The sequence below is a fragment of the Macaca nemestrina genome, chromosome 4 (genome assembly GCF_043159975.1).
Source record: "Macaca nemestrina isolate mMacNem1 chromosome 4, mMacNem.hap1, whole genome shotgun sequence".
Classification (NCBI taxonomy): Eukaryota; Metazoa; Chordata; class Mammalia; order Primates; family Cercopithecidae; genus Macaca; species Macaca nemestrina.
In genome coordinates this window covers 127,607,520-127,626,154 of record NC_092128.1, presented here as the reverse complement: position 1 = coordinate 127,626,154, position 18,635 = coordinate 127,607,520, and the positions used below count along the sequence as shown (strand labels likewise).

The window sequence follows — 18,635 nt, the reverse complement described above, 5'->3', positions numbered from 1 at the left end:
TGCAGCAGGAGCATGTCCTTAAGGCACAGATCGCTAATGTTATTGTTTATGGCTTAAGAATGCCTTTAAGCAGTTTTCCATCCTGGGCAGGCCAGGTGTTCCTTGCCCTCATTCCCATAAACTCACAGCCTTCCAGCATGAGCGTTAGGACCATTATGAACGTGTTACAGTGCTGCAGAGATTTTGTTTATGACCAATTTTGGGGCCCGTTTATGACCAGATTTTGGGTGGCTTGCTCCCAATATGTCCCCCTTCTTTGATTTGCAAATTGATAAAAGCCAAGGCAGCTTTGTCATGGTGAGCTGCTTCTTGCAGGAGTCAGGATCTGCATCTGCAGACTATACAAAGACAAGCAACATAGATTAAAAGCACAATCATCATTGAAAACACAGAGCTTCCAAATGTTTTTATCCATTTTCAGCTCCTTTAAGCACTCCAGTTCCTGGCATTGAGATCAGGTGTCCCTGGGATGCTTTAAATATTTGTTCTTTAAATTTTAAATCCTTATGTTAAGCTCCTAGAGTGGGCCATATCATTTGAGGTTGAGGTGCCACTATACTGCTATGGTTCCAGATAATAGGAACGTTTGCCATACTTCTTATCGTGGCACACAGACTGAGAGATGCAATTCAATCTAAACATCCCCTTAGGGGACCAATTAATAATGATTCCATAGGAATCGTTGTGCAGCACCTCTGCCTGTTCTGCAATGCAATCTTCCTAAACAAGTACGTTCATTTTTTCTAACTGGATATAATCCTGTTTACAAATATTTTTTTGAGGGCGATATGCCTCAGTTATAGGAACAGATTTATTATGGTAAATACTGAGATCAGAAAGCATGTGTCATAGATTGCATCCAGGCATCATTGTCAGCCAAGATTGATAAATATGCCCAATAAGTGTAACTGTTCTCTGTGTCAGCCCTTATTGAAGGAATACTCATGGCAGCGGTGATAACTGCTATCATAGCCACCATTAAATTATTCATTGTGACTGGTTGTCCTGCTTTCCTCAGGTTTTCTTCCACCATCTGTGACAGCTTCTTTTTTTTTTTTTTTTTTTTTTAAAACAGAGTCTCGCTCTGTCACCCAGGCTGGAGTGCAGTGGTGCGATCTTGGCTCGCTGCAAGCTCCGCCTCCCAGGTTCACACCATTCTCCTGCCTCAGCCTCCCGAGTAGCTGGTACTACAGGTGCCCACCACCACACCTGGCTAATTTTTTGTATTTTTAGTAGAGATGAGGTTTCACCGTGTTAGCCGGAATGGTTTCTATCTCCTGACCTTGTGATCCTCCTGCCTCGGCCTCCCAAAGTGCTGGGATTACAGGTGTTAGTCACCGTGCCCGGCTGACAGCTTCCTTATATGTTCCCAGGTGGGTGGCTGTGTTTGATGGGTATTGCTCATGACAGTTGGGGTCCTCCTCAGTGTCAGTCTCGACATGGCTGCAACTGGGGGGTCCTTGGGATCCTCCCAGAGTCTCTTCCTCGGCATCTGGCTCATGATAATGTGGCTCAAGATGCCAACGAGGTGTCTTGATGGTATCCAAATTGGCTGTTGATTTTTGCCTGGAGAAATACAAGCATAACCTCTACCCCAAATTATTATTTTACGTATTTCTCAATTTTTTGTTATTGGATCTCTCCACCATTTCAGTTGTTCTTTTCTGTCTTTGCAGGTGGTTTCTCTAGACGCTGTTCAGCTGCTGATACCATCTGGCCTTTGGGCAGGCTCAAAAAATTTAAAGTTAATAATGCTAGTTCAGTTGCATCTATGGGGTTCCATATTCTGTCTCCCCCTTTCTGCTTTTGCAACTGCTGTTTTAGGGAGAGATTCATTCTTTCCATTATGGCTTGTCCTTGAGAATTGTATGGGATACCAGTAATGTGTTTAATATTCCATATAGAGAAAAATGTAGCTACAGCTTGGCTAGTATAGCCTGGGACATTATCTGTTTTAATAGAAGCTGGAATGCCCATCACCACAAAACACTGCAAAAGGTGACATTTAACACAGGCAGAAGACTCTCCTGTTTGGCATGTAGCCCAGACAAAGTGAGAAAAGGTGTCCACACATACATGTACATAAGCTAGTCTCCCAAACGAGGGAACATGTGTGACATCCATATGCTGAAGAGAGTTAGGTTCCAATCATCGAGGATTAACTTCTCCTGTAAAAGATGAGAAATGTGCCATTTGGCAAGTTGGCCATCACTGGATAATAGCGTTAGCTTCTTTCCAAGTAATGCTTATCTGCGTTTGAGACCAGAGGAATTAACATGGGTTAAATTGTGAAAGTGTCTAGCATTAGATGTTGCATTAGCAACTAGGTGATCAGCCATTTGAGTCCCTTCAGTTAAAGGTCCTGGAAGAGGTGTATGAGCCCTAATGTGAGTGATGCAAAAAGGGTGCATTCTACTTCTAACTGCTGTTTGCAATTGGATAAATAAAGTCATCAGTTGTTTATCTGTATGAAATCATAACTGAGCATTTTCAATTAACTGTGTGGAATGAACCACGTATGAAGAATCAGAAATCACATTAATAGGCATACCAAAGCAGTCAATACCTCAATTACAGCTAGAAGTTCCACCTTTTGAGCCGAAGTATAGGGTGACTGGAAAACTTTACTTCTTGAGCCAGAATAAAAAGCCTTACCATTACTAGACCCATCTGTAAAACAATGAAAATGCTTAGCAGGCTGCAGGTTGTTTACCACAGGAATTGTAAATGCAAACTGTTCACAGTCTTGCTCAGCTAAGGGAATAGTAAAGAAACAGTCTTTTAAATCTATGACTATTAAAGGTCAATTTTTTGGAATTATAGCAGGAGAAGGCAATCCTGGCTGTAATGCTCCCATAGGTTGTATAACTGAATTTATAGCTCTTATGTCAGTTAACATTCTCCATTTACCTGATTTTTTCTTAGTTAGGAAAACTGGAGAATTCCAAGTGGAAAATGTTGGAGCTATGTGCCCAGTTTCTAATTGTTCAGTAACTAATTTCTCTAAAGCCTCCAGTTTCTCTTTACTTAGTGGCCATTGTTCTATCCAAATTGGCTTATCTGTTAACCATTTTAAAGGTATAGATTCTGGAGGCTTAACAATGGCTGCCATCAAAAATGATATCCTAATCTTTGGTGGGAACTTTTTAAACCTTGCAAATTTTTTTCTAGTCCCACACCAGGGACATACCCCATTTCATGCATTGTATGTTGACTTTGAGGGCTATATAATTTTTCTGGAATTAGAACTTGTGCTTCCCATTGTTGTAATAAATCTCTTCCCCATAAATTTATAGGTACAGAAGTTATCATTGGTGGAATAGTCCCAGGTTGTCCATCGGGCCCTTCACAATGCAAAATATAACTACTTTGATATACTTCAGCAGCTTTACCAACTCCAACTATGTTAAATTGAGTGGGTTGAATTGGCCATGCAGACGGCCAGTGCTGTAGAGAAATGATTGAAATGTCCACTCCTGTATCTACCAAACCTTTAAATTTCTTTCCTTGAATAGTTATTTCACAGGTAGGACGTTTATCAGTAATTTGATTTACCCAATAAGCTGTTTTGCCTTGTTTATTTGTGCTTCCAAATCCTCCTGTTCATTTAATTTCACTTTTTCCCATTCCCACATACGGCACAACCAGGAACTGTGCTATGTGCTCTCCTGTCTCTGCTTTCCAGGGAACAGAAGTAGATATAACAATTTGAATTTCCCCATTGTAATCTGAATCACTGTATGTGTTTGTATGCCTTTTAAACTTAAACTAGACCTTCCTAAAAGTAATCCTATTGTCCCTGCTGGCAAGGGTCCACAGACCCTTGTTGGGACCTTTTGTGGGGATTCCCCAGGCAGAAGTCTCACAGCTTTCGTACAGCATAAATATACTGCAGCACCACCGGCTGTGGCAGGGGACAGACATTGTACAGGGGTGAGGGAATGGCCTGAGCTGGAAATGCCCCAGTTTAGAACGGGGCCTGGGATGGTTCCCTAATGGCGTTTCCCGAAATCGGGTTCCCTTCTTTATCAAACTTAGAGTGACACTGATTAGCCCAAAGTTTTCCTTTTTAATATTTTGGACATATTTCAGGATCAGCAGTTTTCTTTTTTCCCCTATCTGGCAGGCTGACTCGCTGATTTTTTCTACATTCTTTTTTAGTATGACCATGCTTCCCACAGTTAAAACAAGCTCCAGGAAATGGAGTATTTTCTTTATCCACTCTCAGTCCTGCCATTGCCTGTTCCAACAAGGTAGCTTTATGCAGATCAGCTCCTATACCATCACAGGCCTTGATATAATCAACTAAATGTGCTTTCCCACTAATAGGTCACAGAGCAGCCTGCAATCGGGATTAGCATTGTCAAAAGCTAATAATTGCAACACTATATCCTGAGCAGCTGAATCTGCAATTATCTTTTTTAAGAGACTCCTGTAACCAAGCTATAAAATCAACATATAGTTCTCTTGGTCCCTGTTTTATAGCACTAAAGGAAGGGTATTGTTCTCCACTTGTAGTGATTTTTTCCCAAGCTCTAATGCACACTCCTCTAAGCTGTTCTATGGCATCATCCTGCATGACCAGTTGTGCATCTTAACCAACCCAGCCACCAACCCTCAAAAGTTGGTCTGCAGTTATATTAATTTGAGGTTGGGCCTGGGCATTGTGAGCAGCCTGAATGGAAGCATCATCTGCCCACCAAGTTTTAAATTGTAAGAACTGAGCAGGAGTTAGACAAGCTCGAATAAGAGTGTCCCAGTCAGTAGGAATCATCTGACTGGAAACAGCAACATTCTTTAACAGTCCCATTACAAAAGGAGAACCCGGTCCATACTGATTTTTAGCTTGTTTAAATTCTTTGAGTAATTTGAAAGGAAAAGGCTCAAAAGTAGCTATAATATTTCCCTGTTGATCTGGGGTGTGTGTATTCTCTACATCACTATTCGCCTATTGAAATAGGTGATGTGACTCTTCTCTACCGCTTGGGCTCTGCTCAAGCCTCTAAATCACCCTCTTGTCTAGCTTGCTGAATTTCTGCCTGAATAGAACTAAGAGTGGTCGCTCCAGGCACTGCTCAAACAGTCACTGGGGCAACTACTTTTCACCCAGTGTCCTCTGGAAAAGGAAGATCTGGAGGGTCTTTTTCTTCAAAATAATGAGGGGGTGCAGAAGGGTAGGGATGAACCTCTCCCTCCTTTGCCGCTTTAGCTTTAGCTGGCAAATAAACCTGGTCCGTAACCTCTTTTGTTACTTCATTATACTCTCATTCCTCATCATCACTGAAAAAGTTCCAAAGTGGTACGAACTAGACCCCACACCTGTCCCATTGTTACCCTGATGCTTCTGAGCTCCCCTTCTTACTCACCATGGGGATTGCTTTAAGAGTACTGGGGTGCCTTCCAGCTAGTTTTCCATTCCAACCATCGCTCCAGTGACCCTTCGCCTGGATTCGAGCCCCCGGATGGACGCCACTTGCCGAGATCGGCTCAATCAGGGAGACCCTAACCCAGCAGTGCTAGAGGAATTAAAGACACACAAACAGAAATATAGAGGTGTGAAGTGGGAAATCGGGTCTCATAGCCTTCAGAGTTGAGAACCCCGAACAGATATTTACCCACATATTTATTAACAGCAAGTCAGTCATTAGCACTGTTTCTACAGATATTTGATTAACTAAAAGTGTCCCTATGGGAAATGAAGAGAAGGGCCAAATTAAAGGAATAGGTTGGGCTAGTTAACTGCAGCAGGAGCGTGTTCTTAAGGCATAGATCGGTCATGCTATTATTTATGGCTTAAGAATGCCTTTAAGTGGTTTTCTGCCCTGGGCAGGCCAGGTGTTCCTTGCTCTCATTCCTGTAAACCCACAACCTTCCAGCGTGGACATTAGGGTCATTATGAACATGTTACAGTGCTGCAGAGATTTTGTTTAGGGCCAGTTTATGGCCAGATTTTGGGGAGGCTTGCTCCCAACATAATCTATACTCCTGCCTTGGAGCTGCCCAGAGAGAGGACATTTGTGACATATTGCTTGGCCTCCGAGCCCAGGTTGTGTGACTCTTCTGCCTGTGCCCTGCCCACATTGACCATTTTTACATATTGCAGTATCCAACACCCAGGTGATGTTACTTCCCTGCCTGGGACCTTTTTATAGGGAGCATTGTGACATATCTTAGCACTCATTACTCAGGTGTTCTGAATCCCTTTTCCTGCCTGGTTTCTGCTCACAAGAGGCTTTTTACCTATTGCTGCACCCTGCACCTAGCTATTGTGACTTTTTTCTTGTTCTTAGGTTCTGCTCACAAGGGATATTTTGACTTACTGCTGTGCTCAAAATGAAGGTGATGTGACACTTTTGCCTTAGACCTTCCCTTGAAGACATTGTGACATATTTCTTAGCTCAGCGTCAAAATGATATGTCTTCTTACTAGACTACCAACATGGGGCATTGTGACATATCTCTGGGCCCATCAACTATTTGATGTAACTCTCTTCTCTTACATGGACTTTGCTCACAGAAGAGACTATTAAATATCTCTGGGCCCAGCAAATAGGTGATGTGACTCTTCTCTACTGCTTGGGCTCTGCTCATGAGAGAATTGCGATGAATTGCTGAACTGAGCAATGTATGCTGGTCCCTGCATACATTATGTATTTTGACAAGGGGCTCGATTGCAAACTAGGTAATGCTACTCTCTTGCATTGGTTCTGCCCACCGGGGTATTATAACAAAACTTTTCATTCATCACCCAGGTGATGTGACCCCCACTCCTCTGCTTGGACCTTGCCAAAAGAGGAAATTGTGACATATCACTGTACTCAGCACCTAGGTGCCATAACTTGCCTTTTTCCCCAGGCAATGCATATACTGGGAATTATGACACATCACTGGACCCAATATGTGGGGAACAAAAGACTTCTGCCTGTGTTCTGCTGATCTAGAACCTTGTGAAACGTCTCTCCATCTATCACCCAGAGGATCTGACTCCCCTCTTCTGCCTGTACCTTGTCCACAAGAAAGATTGTGACATGTCACTAGACCCAATAACCAGGTGGTATGTCTCTCCTGCCTTGGCCTTTTTCACAGGGAGCTTTGTGAAATATCACTGGGCCCAGCACCCAGGTGATGTGACACTGCTGGCCCGTGTCCTGCTTTCAGGAGGGGATTGCAAAATATCCCTGGCCAAAAACCCGGATGATGTTTTCTGGGTTTGGTCCTTGTCCTCAGGGGAGATAGTGACATATCCCTAGCCTAGCACCCAAATAATGTGACACTCTTATTTGCCCACTTCCTACAGGTGGGATTGTGACATATATCTGGGGCCAGTTCACAAGTACAATGATGACTCTCATACCTCAAATCAGCCAATAGGAGAGATACTGTTACTCATAGCTAGCTTAGAAAAATGGGTAAGATCCTGGGTCTTCTCTTTGTATGAAGGTTATTCAAGACTACTGCTCTTTTGCATATCACATAAAGTCCTTGGGTGGTAGAGCGTGACATGCCAGAGCCCAGCACACAGGTGAGATTGTGTTTCTCGTATGCACACACCACCAACCATAAGGATTGTCACCCTCAAACATGGACAGATCCTACTGGTGAGGTCCTGAATCTTACACGGAGATGTAGTTCACAATTGGAATTGTGATTGTCATTTGTTAACATCTGGCCACAGTTTGAATGGTGACTCATTTCTAAACTTACCTTATGGGCAGGTGATGACTGTTATTTTTACCCAGCCAATTGAAAAGATGTTGACTCTCATACCTGGGCTTAGGACCACAGGTACAATCATTGATCTGTACCAGCATGAATGTTTCAGAGCATATTGTTATTGTGACTCTCACGTATATTATATAAAGCCCTCGAGTGGAACAGAGAGTGTCCTAACAAGGCCCAGCACACAGGTGAGATTGTGATACTGGTATGCAAACTAAGTTGACAGTAAAACTTGTCATCCTTCACATGAACACAGCCCATTATTGAGGTTCTAAATTTCAGACACTTAAGCAGTTAAAAGTTTTAAAATTGCCTCTTATACCTGGATCTGATCTCCAGGTTAGTTGGTACTCTCAGAAACAAATTCAGCACACCTGTGAGGCTGTGACTCCACTAAAGCAACACAATCTGCAGAAAGGATTGAGGCTCTCATGCACAGATACAGTTTACCAATGAGACTGTATCTCATATAGTTAGACAAAAAGCACAGAAGGTGCTAATACTCACACCTACAACCAGGACATGTGCGGAATTGTTAGTCTCATCCCTGGACTTTCCTGCAGATGTGATTGTGAAATATACCTCTGCTCAGCACCTGAGTGATTGAATCTTTTGCCTAGGCCCAGCCTGGAGATGGAATAGTGACATATGGCTGGACCCGCCATCTACTTAATGTGACACTATTCTCCTGCATTGATGCTGCTCACAGGAGGCATTTTGAAACATCGCTGGGCTTTGCACACAGGGGATTTGAGTCTCCTCTCCTGCCTTGGTGCTGGTCACAGAAGAATGTTGTGACATATACTTGGCCCTTTACCCAAGTTATGTGACTTTTCTGCCATGCCCTGCCCACTGTGGCCATTGTAACATACTGCTTGGTCCATAACTAGTGTTATGTTGCTGCTGGCCTCTTCCTACAGAGGGCATTGTGATGTATCTCTGTACCCATTACCCAGGTGTTGTGTCTCTGTGCCTTCTTCCTGATAGCAGAGGGGATTGTGATCTTTCACTGGTCCCAGTGCTTAGTTGATGAGACTCTTTTTGTCTTCCTAGGTCCTGCCAATAGAGGAGATTGTGTCATATTGCTAGGCCCAACAAAAAGCTGACATTACTGGCTGGGCATGGTGACCCATGCCTGTAATCCCAGCATTTTGGGAGTCCAAGTGGGGGGGGTGGATCATGAGGTCAGGAGTTCGAGACCAGCCTGGCCAAGGTGGTGAAAACCTGTCTCTACTAAAAATACAAAATTACAAATTACAAAAATACAAAAATTAGCCAGGCATGGTGGCAGGTGCCCGCAATCTCAGCTACTTGGGAGGCTGAGGCAGGAGAATTGCTTGAACCTGGGAGGTGGAGCTTGCATGAGCCGAGATCACGCCACTGCACTTTAGCCTGGGCAACAGAGCAAGACTCTATCTCAAAAAAAAAAAAAAAGAGCTGAATTTTGCTCAGCCCTGCCCTCAAAAGGTATTGTGACATATTGCTGAACCTAGCACCAAGGTGATGTGAGTCTCCATGTAAACCTTGCCCACAGGTGGCATTGTGGCATGTCCACAACTATTTGATGTCATTCCCCTCTCTTACCTTGAGTTTGCTCATAAAAGAGATTGTGACATATTTTTGGGCTGAGAACCTAGGTGATGTGACTCTCTTCTCTTACCTGGGCCATGCCTACAAAATAAGGTGACTTATCACCAGTACGCAGGTGATGTGATTCTTCTGCTTGGTCCCTGCCCACAGAGGTAATTTTGACTTACCTTGGGGCCATCTTATGGATGATTTGACTCTCTTCTTACTGGGATCTATCTATGGTTAGAACTGTGACATATCATTTGGCCCAGCACCTATGTTATATAACTTTTTTTTTCCTGAGTCCTACTAACAAAAGTCATTGTGATATATCTCTGGGCCCCTCACCTAGGTGATGTGAATCTCCTGCCTCACTGTTTCCCTCAGAAAGTACCGTGACATATTTCTTGACCCAGTATCTAGGTGATGTAATTCTCTTCTACTGCTTGGGCTCTGCCTGGGCACAGAACCTAGGTGACATGACTCTCTTCTCCTACCTGGGTCCAGCATACTTTGTGTATTTTGACATATGGCTGGGACCAACACCTAAGTGATGTGACTCCTGCCTTGGCCCTGTCCACAGGTGTATTATGACATATCTCTTTATTCATTACATAGGTGATGTCACTTTCTTCTGCTGCCTGGGCCATGCCAAAAGGGAGGATGGGACATATTACTTGACCCAGCAGCTAAGTGATATGACTCTCCTATTTGCCTAGGCTTTGCATGTGTTTAGTATTGTGACAAATCACTGGGCTCTACATTTATAGAATTGGAGGTTTCTACCTTGGCCCTGCCCACAGAGGGACTGTTTACATCTCCCTGCATCCATCACCTAGAAGATGTGACTTTTGTTCTTCCTGCATCCTGCCCACAAAGAAGATTGTGACGTATCGCTTGGTCCACCATTAAGGTAATCTGCCTCTCCTGAGAGGTCATCACTCATACTGAGCATCGTAAGATATTACTGGGCCCAGAACCCATGTGATGTGACTATGCATTCTGTGCCTTGTTTTCAGGAGTGGATTGTCAAATAAGATCCCTCCCTGAGCACCCAGGTAATGTGACTCTCCTGCCTGGTTCCTGTCCTCAGGGAAGATTTTAACATATCCCTTGCCCAGCACCCAGGTGATGTGACTCTCCTGCTTGCTCTCTACCCATAGGCGGGATTATGATATATATCTTGGTCCAGCTCACAGGAGAGATGATGACCCTCTTCCTAGAAACCTGCCAATGTAAGAGATACTGTCATAGCAAGGCTTCGTGAGTTAGGTAAGAGCCGGGGTCTCCTCTTTGTATGACAGTTATGGAGAAAGCATTGTGACATATTGTGGAGCCCAGAACAAAGGTGATTTGAGTCTCTTACCTGGACCCTGATTACAGGGGCATTGTGACATATCTCTGGGTCCATCAACTATTTGATGTGACTCTCCTCTGTTACCTGTGCCTATAGAAGATATTGTGACATATCTCTGGGCCCTGCACCAGGTGATTTGGCTTGCTTTTTCTACTTGGGCCATACCCACAGATAAAGAGGGACTTATCACAGAGACCAGCACACAGGTGATGTGTTTCTGCCAACAAGGGTTATTGATACATATCAATACATATACATATCTGTGGCCTCAACATGTAGATGATGTGACTATTTTCTTTTTTTTTTTTTCCTTTTTTTTTTTTTGAGATGGAGTTTCGCTCTTGTTGCCCAGGCTGGAATGCAACGGTGTGATCTTGGCTCACTGTAACATCCACCTCCCGGGTTCAAGCGATTCTTCTGCCTCAGCCTCCCGAATAACTGGGATTACAGGCATGTGCCACTACACCTGGCTAATTTTGTATTTTTAGTAGAGATGGGGTTTCACCATGTTGGCCAGGCTGGTCTCGGACTCCCGACCTCAAGTGATCCACCTGCCTCAGCCTCCCAAAGTACTGGGAATACAGGCGGGAGTCACTGCACCTGGCCTAATTTTTATTTTATGCAGATTATTTTATCTCTTCCATAGTGATAATGGAATGCACAGCTTTTTAATAATGGAAGCTTTAGGAACTCAGGAATGAACAAGTGGCTATTGGCTGTCTAGGTTCTTCATGGGTCCACACTTAACATTAAATTTATGTCCTCTTAAGTACCAAGTTTGTGTCTCCAAATTAGGAGCATAGCACAGATAAATGAGGGGTTCTTATAGGTAATTTGACTTGGACTACAGAGTTTATTCAAATGGCACATCTAAAAAATTTTAGTGCAGCTTCAGCGGACTTAAACGTTCCTGCCTGACGGCTTTGAAGAGTGCAGCAGACCTCTCAGCTCAGCGTTTCAGCTCCGCTAAGGGTCAGACTGCCTCTTCAAGTGGGTCCCTGATCACCATGTATCCTGACTGGGAGACACCTCCCAGTGAGGGCCGACAGACACCTCAAACAGGAGAGCTCTGGCTGGCATCTGGCAGGTGCCCCTCTGGCACTTCCAGAGGAAAAAACAAGCAGTAATCTTTGCTGTTCTGTAGCCTCCTCTGGTGAAACCCAGGCAAACAGGGTCTGGAGTGGACCTCCAGCAAACTCCAGCAGACTTGCAGCAGAGGGCCCTGACTGTTAGAAGGAAAACTATCAAACAGAAAGGATTAGCACGCCCACTCAGAGACCCCATCCGAAGGTCACTAACATCAAAGACCAAAGGTAGATAAATCCACAAAGATGGGGAGAAACCAGCGCAATAAGACTGAAAATTCCAAAAACCACAATGCCTCTTCTCCTCCAAAGGATCACAACTGCTTGCCAGCAAGGGAACAAAACTGGACAGAGAATGAGTTTGATGAATTGACAGAAGCAGGCTTCAGAAGGTGGGTAATAACAAATTCCTTTGAGCTAAAGGAGCATGTTCTAACCCAATTCAAGGAAGTTAAGAACCTTGAAAAAAGGTTAGACAATTTGCTAACTAGAATAACCAGTTTAGAGAAGAACATAAATGACCTGATGGAGCTGAAAAACACAGCACAAGAACTTCATGAAGCATACACAAGTATCAATCGCTGAATCAATAAGTCAGAAGAGAGGGTACCAGAGATTGAAGATCAACTTACTGAAATAAAACAAGCAGACAAGATTAGAGAAAAAAGAATAAAAAGGAGTGAACAATGCCTCCAACAAATATGGGACCATGTGAAAACACCAAATCTACATTTGATTGGTGTACCTGAAAGCAACGGGGAGAATGGAACCAAGTTGGAAAACACTTTTCAGGAGATTATCCAGAACTTCCTCAACCTAGCAAGACAGGCGAACATTTAAATTCAGGAAATATGGAAAACACCACAAAGACACTCTTCGAGAAGAGCAACCTGAAGACACATAATTGTCAGATACACCAATGTTGAAATGAAGGAAAAAATGTTAAGGGCAGCCAGAGAGAAACGTCGGGTTACCCACAAAGGGAAGCCCATCAGACTAACAGCAGATCTCTTGGCAGAAACCCTATAAGCCAAAAGAGAAAGGGGGTCAATATTCAACATTCTTAAAGAAAAGAATTTTCAACCCAGAATTTCATATCCAGCCAAACTAAGCTTCATAAGTGAAGGAGAAATACAATACAATACATGTACAGACAAGCAAATGCTGAGAGATTTTGTCACCACCAGGCCTCCCTTATGAGAGCTCCTGAAGGAAGCACTAAACATGGAAAGAAACAACTGGCACCAGCCTCTGCAAAAACATACCAAATTGTAAAGACCATCAACACTATGAAGAAATTGCATCAACTAATGGGCAAAATAATCAGCTAGCATCATGATGACAGGATCAAATTCACATATAACAATATTAACCTTAAATGTAAATGGGCTAAATGCCCCAATTAAAAGACACAGACTGGCAAATTGGATAAAGAGTCAAGACCCATCAGTGTGCTGTATTCAGGAGACCTATCTCACATGCAAAGACACACATAGACTCAAAATAAAGAGATGGAGGAATATTTACCAAGCAAATGGAAAGCAAAGAAAAGCAGGAGTTGCAATCCTAATCTCTGATAAAACAGACTGGAAACCAACAAAGATCAAAAGAGACAAAGAAGGGCATTACATAATGGTAAGGGATCGATGCATCAAGAAGAGCTAACTATCCTAAATATATATGCACCCAATAGAGGAGCACCTAGATTCATAAAGCAAGTTCTTAGAGACCTACAAAAAGATTTAGACTCCCACACAATAATAGTAGGAGACTTTAACACTCCGCTGTCAATATTAGACAGATCAATGAGACAGAAAATTAACAAGGATATTCAGGCCTTGAACTCAGCTCTGGACCAAGTGGACCTAAAAGACATCTACAGAACTCTCCACCCTAAATCAACAGAATATATATTCTTCTCAGCACCTCATCACACTTATTCTAAAATCAACCACATTATTGGAAGTAAAACACTCCTCAGCAAATACAAAAGAATGGAAATCATAACAGTCTCTCAGACCACAGTGCAATCAAATTAGAACTCAAGATTAAGAAACTGACTCAAAACCGCACAACTACATGGAAACTGAACAACCTGCTCCTGAATGACTACTGGGTAAATAACAAAATAAAGGCAGAAATAAAGATGTTCTTTGAAACCAATGAGAATAAAGACACAATGTACCAGAATCTCTGGGACACATTTACAGCAGTGTGTAGGGGGAAATTTATAGCACCAAATGCCCACAAGAGAAAGCAGGAAAGATCTAAAATTGACACCCTAACATCACAATTAAAAGAACTAGAGAAGCAAGGGCAAACAAATTCTAAAGCTAGCAGAAGACAAGAAATAACTAAGATCAGAGCAGAACTGAAGGAGATAGAGACACAAAAAACCCTTCAAAAAATCAATGAATCCAGGAGCTGGTTTTTTGGAAAGATCAACAAAATAGACAGACTGCTAGCTAGACTAATAAAGAAGAAAAGAGAGAAGAATCGAATAGATGAAATAAAAAATGATAAAGGGGATATCACAACTGATCCCACAGAAATGCAAACTACCATCAGAGAATACTAGAAACACCTTTACACAAATAAACTAGAAAATCTAGAAGAAATAGATAAATTACTGGACACATACACTCTCCCAAGTTTAAACCAGGAAGAGGTTGAATCCCTGAGTAGACCAATAACAAGATCTGAAATTGAGGCAATAATTCAATAATAGCCTGGTAGAGACACAACCATATAAGAAAATTTCAGGCCAATATCCCTGATGAACATTGATGCAAAAATCCTCAATAAAATACTTGCAAACCGAATCCAGCAGTATATCAAAAAGCTTATTGACCATGATCAAGTCAGCTTCATCCCTGGGATGCAAGGCTGGTTCAACATATGCAAATCAATAAATGTAATCCATCACGTGAACAGAACCAATGATAAAAACCACATGATTATCTCAATAGATGCAGAAAAGGCCTTCGACAAAATTCAACACCCCTTCGTGCTAAAAACTCTCAATAAACTAGGTATTGATGAAACGTATCTTAAAATAATAAGAGCTATTTATGATAAATCCATAGCCAATCTCATACTGAATGGGCAAAAACTGGAAGCATTCCCTTTGAAAACTGGCACAAGACAAAGATGCCCTCTCTCACCACTCCTATTCAACATAGGATTGGAAGTTCTGGCCAGGGCAATCAGGCAAAAGAAAGAAATAAAGGGTACTCAATTAGGAAAAGAGGAAGTCAAATTGTCTCTGTTTGCAGAGGACATGATTGTATATTTAGAAAACCCCATTGTCTCAGCCCCAAATCTCCTTAAGCTGATAAGCAACTTCAGCAAAGTCTCAGGATACAAAATCAATGTGCAAAAATCACAAGCATTCCTATACAACAATAACAGACAGAGAGCCAAATCATGAGTGAACTCCCATTCACAATTGCTACTAAGAGAATAAAATACCTGGGAATACAACTTACAAAAGATGTGAAGGCCCTTTCAAGAAGAACAACAAACCACTGCTCAAGGAAGTAAGAGAGGACACAAAGAAATGGAAAAACATTCCATGCTCATGGATAGGAAGAAGCAATATCGTGAAGAAGTAATTTATTGATTCAATGCCATCCTCATCAAGCTATCATTGAATTTCTTCACAGAATTGGAAAAAACTACTTTAAACTTCATATGGAACCAGAAAAGAGCCCGCATAGCCAAGACAATCCTAAGAAAAAAGAGCAAAGCTGGAGGCATCACATTACCTGATTTCAAACTATGCTACAAGGCTACAGTAACCAAAACAGCATGGTACTGGTACCAAAACAGATATATAGACCAATGTAACAGAACAGAAGCCTCACAAAGAACACCACACATCTACAACCATCTGATCTTTGACAAACCTGACAAAAACAAGCAATGGGGAAAGGATTCCCTATTTAATAAATGGTGCTGGGAAAACTGACTAGCCATATGCAGAAAACTGAAACTGGACTCCCTCCTTATACATTATAGAAAAATTAACTCAAGATGGATTAAAGACTTAAATGTAAGACCTAAAACCATAAAAATCCTGGAAGAAAACCTATGCAATACCATTCAGGACATAGGCACAGGCAAGGACTTCATGTCTAAAACGCCAAAAGCAACGATAACAAAAGTCAAAATAGACTAATGGGATCTAATTAAACTAAAGAGCTTCTAAACAGCAAAATAAACTATCATCAGAGTGAACAGGCAACCTACAGAATGGGACAAAATTTTTGCAATCTATCCATCTGACAAAGGGCAAATATCCAGAATCTACAAAGAACTGAAACAAATTTACAAGAAGAAAACAACCCCATCAAAAAGTGGGTGAAGGATATAAACAGACAATCCTCAAAAGAAGACATTTATGTGGCCAATAAACATATAAAAAATGCTTATCATCACTGGTCATTAGAGAAATGCAAATCAAAACCACAATGAGATACCATCTCATGCCAGTTAGAATGGTGACCATTAAAAAGTCGGAAACAACAGATGCTGAAGAGGATGTGGAGAAATAGGAACACTTTTATACTGCTGGTGGGAGTGTAAATTAGTTCAACCATTGTGGAAGACAGTGTGGCGATTCCTCAAGGATCTAGAACTAGAAATAACATTTGACCCAGCAATCCCATTACTGGGTATATACACAAAGGATTATAAATCATGCTACTATAAAGACACATGCACATGTATGTTTATTGCGGCGCTATTCACAATAGCAAAGACTTGGAACCAACCCAAATGTCTGCCAATGATAGACTGGATAAAGAAAATGTGGCACTTACACACCATGCGATACTATGCAGCCATAAAAAAGGATGAGTTCATGTCCTTTGCAGGGACATGGATGAAGCTGGAAACCATCATTCTCAGCAAACAACAAAATAACAGAAAACCAAACATCGCATGTTCTCACTCATAAGTGGGAGCTGAACAATGAGAACATATGGACGCAAGGAGGGGAAAATCACACACTGGGGCCTGTTTTGGGGTGGACGGCTGGGGACGGATAGTAGGTGATGTGCTGATGGGTGCAGCAAACCACTATAGCATGTGCATAACTATGTAACAAAGCTGCACATTCTGCACATGTACCCCAGAACTTAAAGTACAATTTAAAAAAAACTAATGTAAAAACAAAAATTTTAGTGCTAGCTGATTTAGCATAAAAATGTGGCAGAGTATTTACCTGATGTTCAATTAATTTATGTTTTCCCTAAATTAGCAGTTTTGTGTGTTAGTCTCTTCATTAGAATTCTCACAGGTTTTTTTTTGTTTTTTTTTTTTTGAGATGGAGTCTCACTCTGTCGCCTGGGCTGGAGTGCAGAGGCGCCATCTCGGCTCACTGCAACCTCCGCCTCCTGGGTTCAAGCAATTCTCCTGCCTCAGCCATCTGAGTAGCTGGGATTACAGGAGCCCACCACTAGGCCCAGCTAATTTTTTGTATTTTCAGTAGAGACGGGGTTTCACCATGTTGACCAGGCTGGTTTAGAACTCCTGGCCTCGTGATTTGCCTGCCTCGGCCTCCGAAGGTGCTGGGACTACAGGTGTGAGCCACCATGCCCGGCCGAATTCTCACAATCTTTACCTAATTCAAACAATATAATTCTAACGTTATCAGAAATCTGTACTCAACTCATCTGGGCCTTTTCCATCTTTTCATGAACCTCCTTGAAGACACAGTATTCTAGGATTTTTCATGCTTTTAAAGTTTTTAGAAACTACATCAGAATTAAGCCATTAGCTGTGGAAATGACTTTACATGTTTGCAAAGAAACAAATTAAAAGAAATTAATTATATCTGTTGCCTACAATAATTTATCATAATAACCATAATTATGAATGAGTATATACTCAGATATATTTGATTTTTAGAAATTTCATACAATTTTGACATAAATATTAATAACATTTATTAAAATATAAGTTAAGGAGGTCAAATATATATATACACACACATATATATACACACACACACACATATATATATATATACACACACACTTTTTTTTTTTTAAAAGACGGAATCTCCCTCTGTTACCCAGACTGGAGAGTAATGTCACAATCTCGGCTCACTGGAACGTCTGCCTCCTGGGATCAAGAGATTCTTCTGCCTCAGCCTCCTGAGTTGCAGGGATTACAGGCACCAACCACCACGTCTGGCTTAATTTTTGTATTTTTAGTAGAGACAGCGTTTTGCCCTGTCAGCAAGGCTGGTCTTGAATTCCTGACCTCAGGTGATTCATCCGCCTCTGCCTCCCAAAATGCTGGAATTGCAGGCATAAGCTACCAAGCCTGGCAAACATTATTTTTATTTTGATAATGCTTCCAGGTAAGTTAACTTTTTTTTTTTTCAGTCGAAGTTTTGCTCCTGAGTAGCTCAGATTACAGGCACTCACCACCATGCCCAGCTAATTTTTGTATTTTTAGTAGAGACAGGGTTTCATCATGTTGTCCAGGATGGTCTCCATCTCTTGACCTTGTGATCTGCCCACCTCGGCCTCCCAAAGTGCTGGGATTACAGGCATGAGCCACCTCACCCTGCCTGTTTATCACTCTTTTGCATGCTGCATTGACACTCTATAGCATCCAAAAGTTCGGGGTCTAAAAAAAAGACACTTTTTAAGCAAAATTTCATGTTGGGAAGCCTGTCAAATATGTTATAGGGTTAAAACACTTCACTAAAATATAGGATCACAGATCACTATAAAATAATAGCCATTTATTTATCCAAAGTGATAATTAAAAGATTTAAAAAAGAAAATCATTTACTGTTTGATACAGGAAATTCAGTTTTCCAGTCAAAAAATCTGAGAACGATAGCATGAGAAAAATTCTATCTCTTTTCTACTTTCTTTATTTTAAACT

The 18,635-nt window shown here is 41.8% G+C and overlaps 1 protein-coding gene across 4 annotated transcripts in view; it reads left to right on the top strand.

Moving 5' to 3' along the window:
* LOC105495929 (zinc finger protein 107) overlaps nucleotides 1–18,635 on the top strand; it is a 101,589-nt gene that overhangs the window by 33,137 nt on the left and 49,817 nt on the right. For 3 of the 4 annotated variants that reach the window (XM_011765850.2, XM_071095229.1, XM_071095228.1), the window contains one exon: nucleotides 10,058–10,200. The gene's annotated coding sequence lies outside the window, so the exon portion shown is untranslated. Of the gene's footprint in view, nucleotides 1–9,184; nucleotides 10,201–18,635 lie in introns of those variants that run through there. The other variant, XM_071095230.1, reaches the window with a different exon arrangement.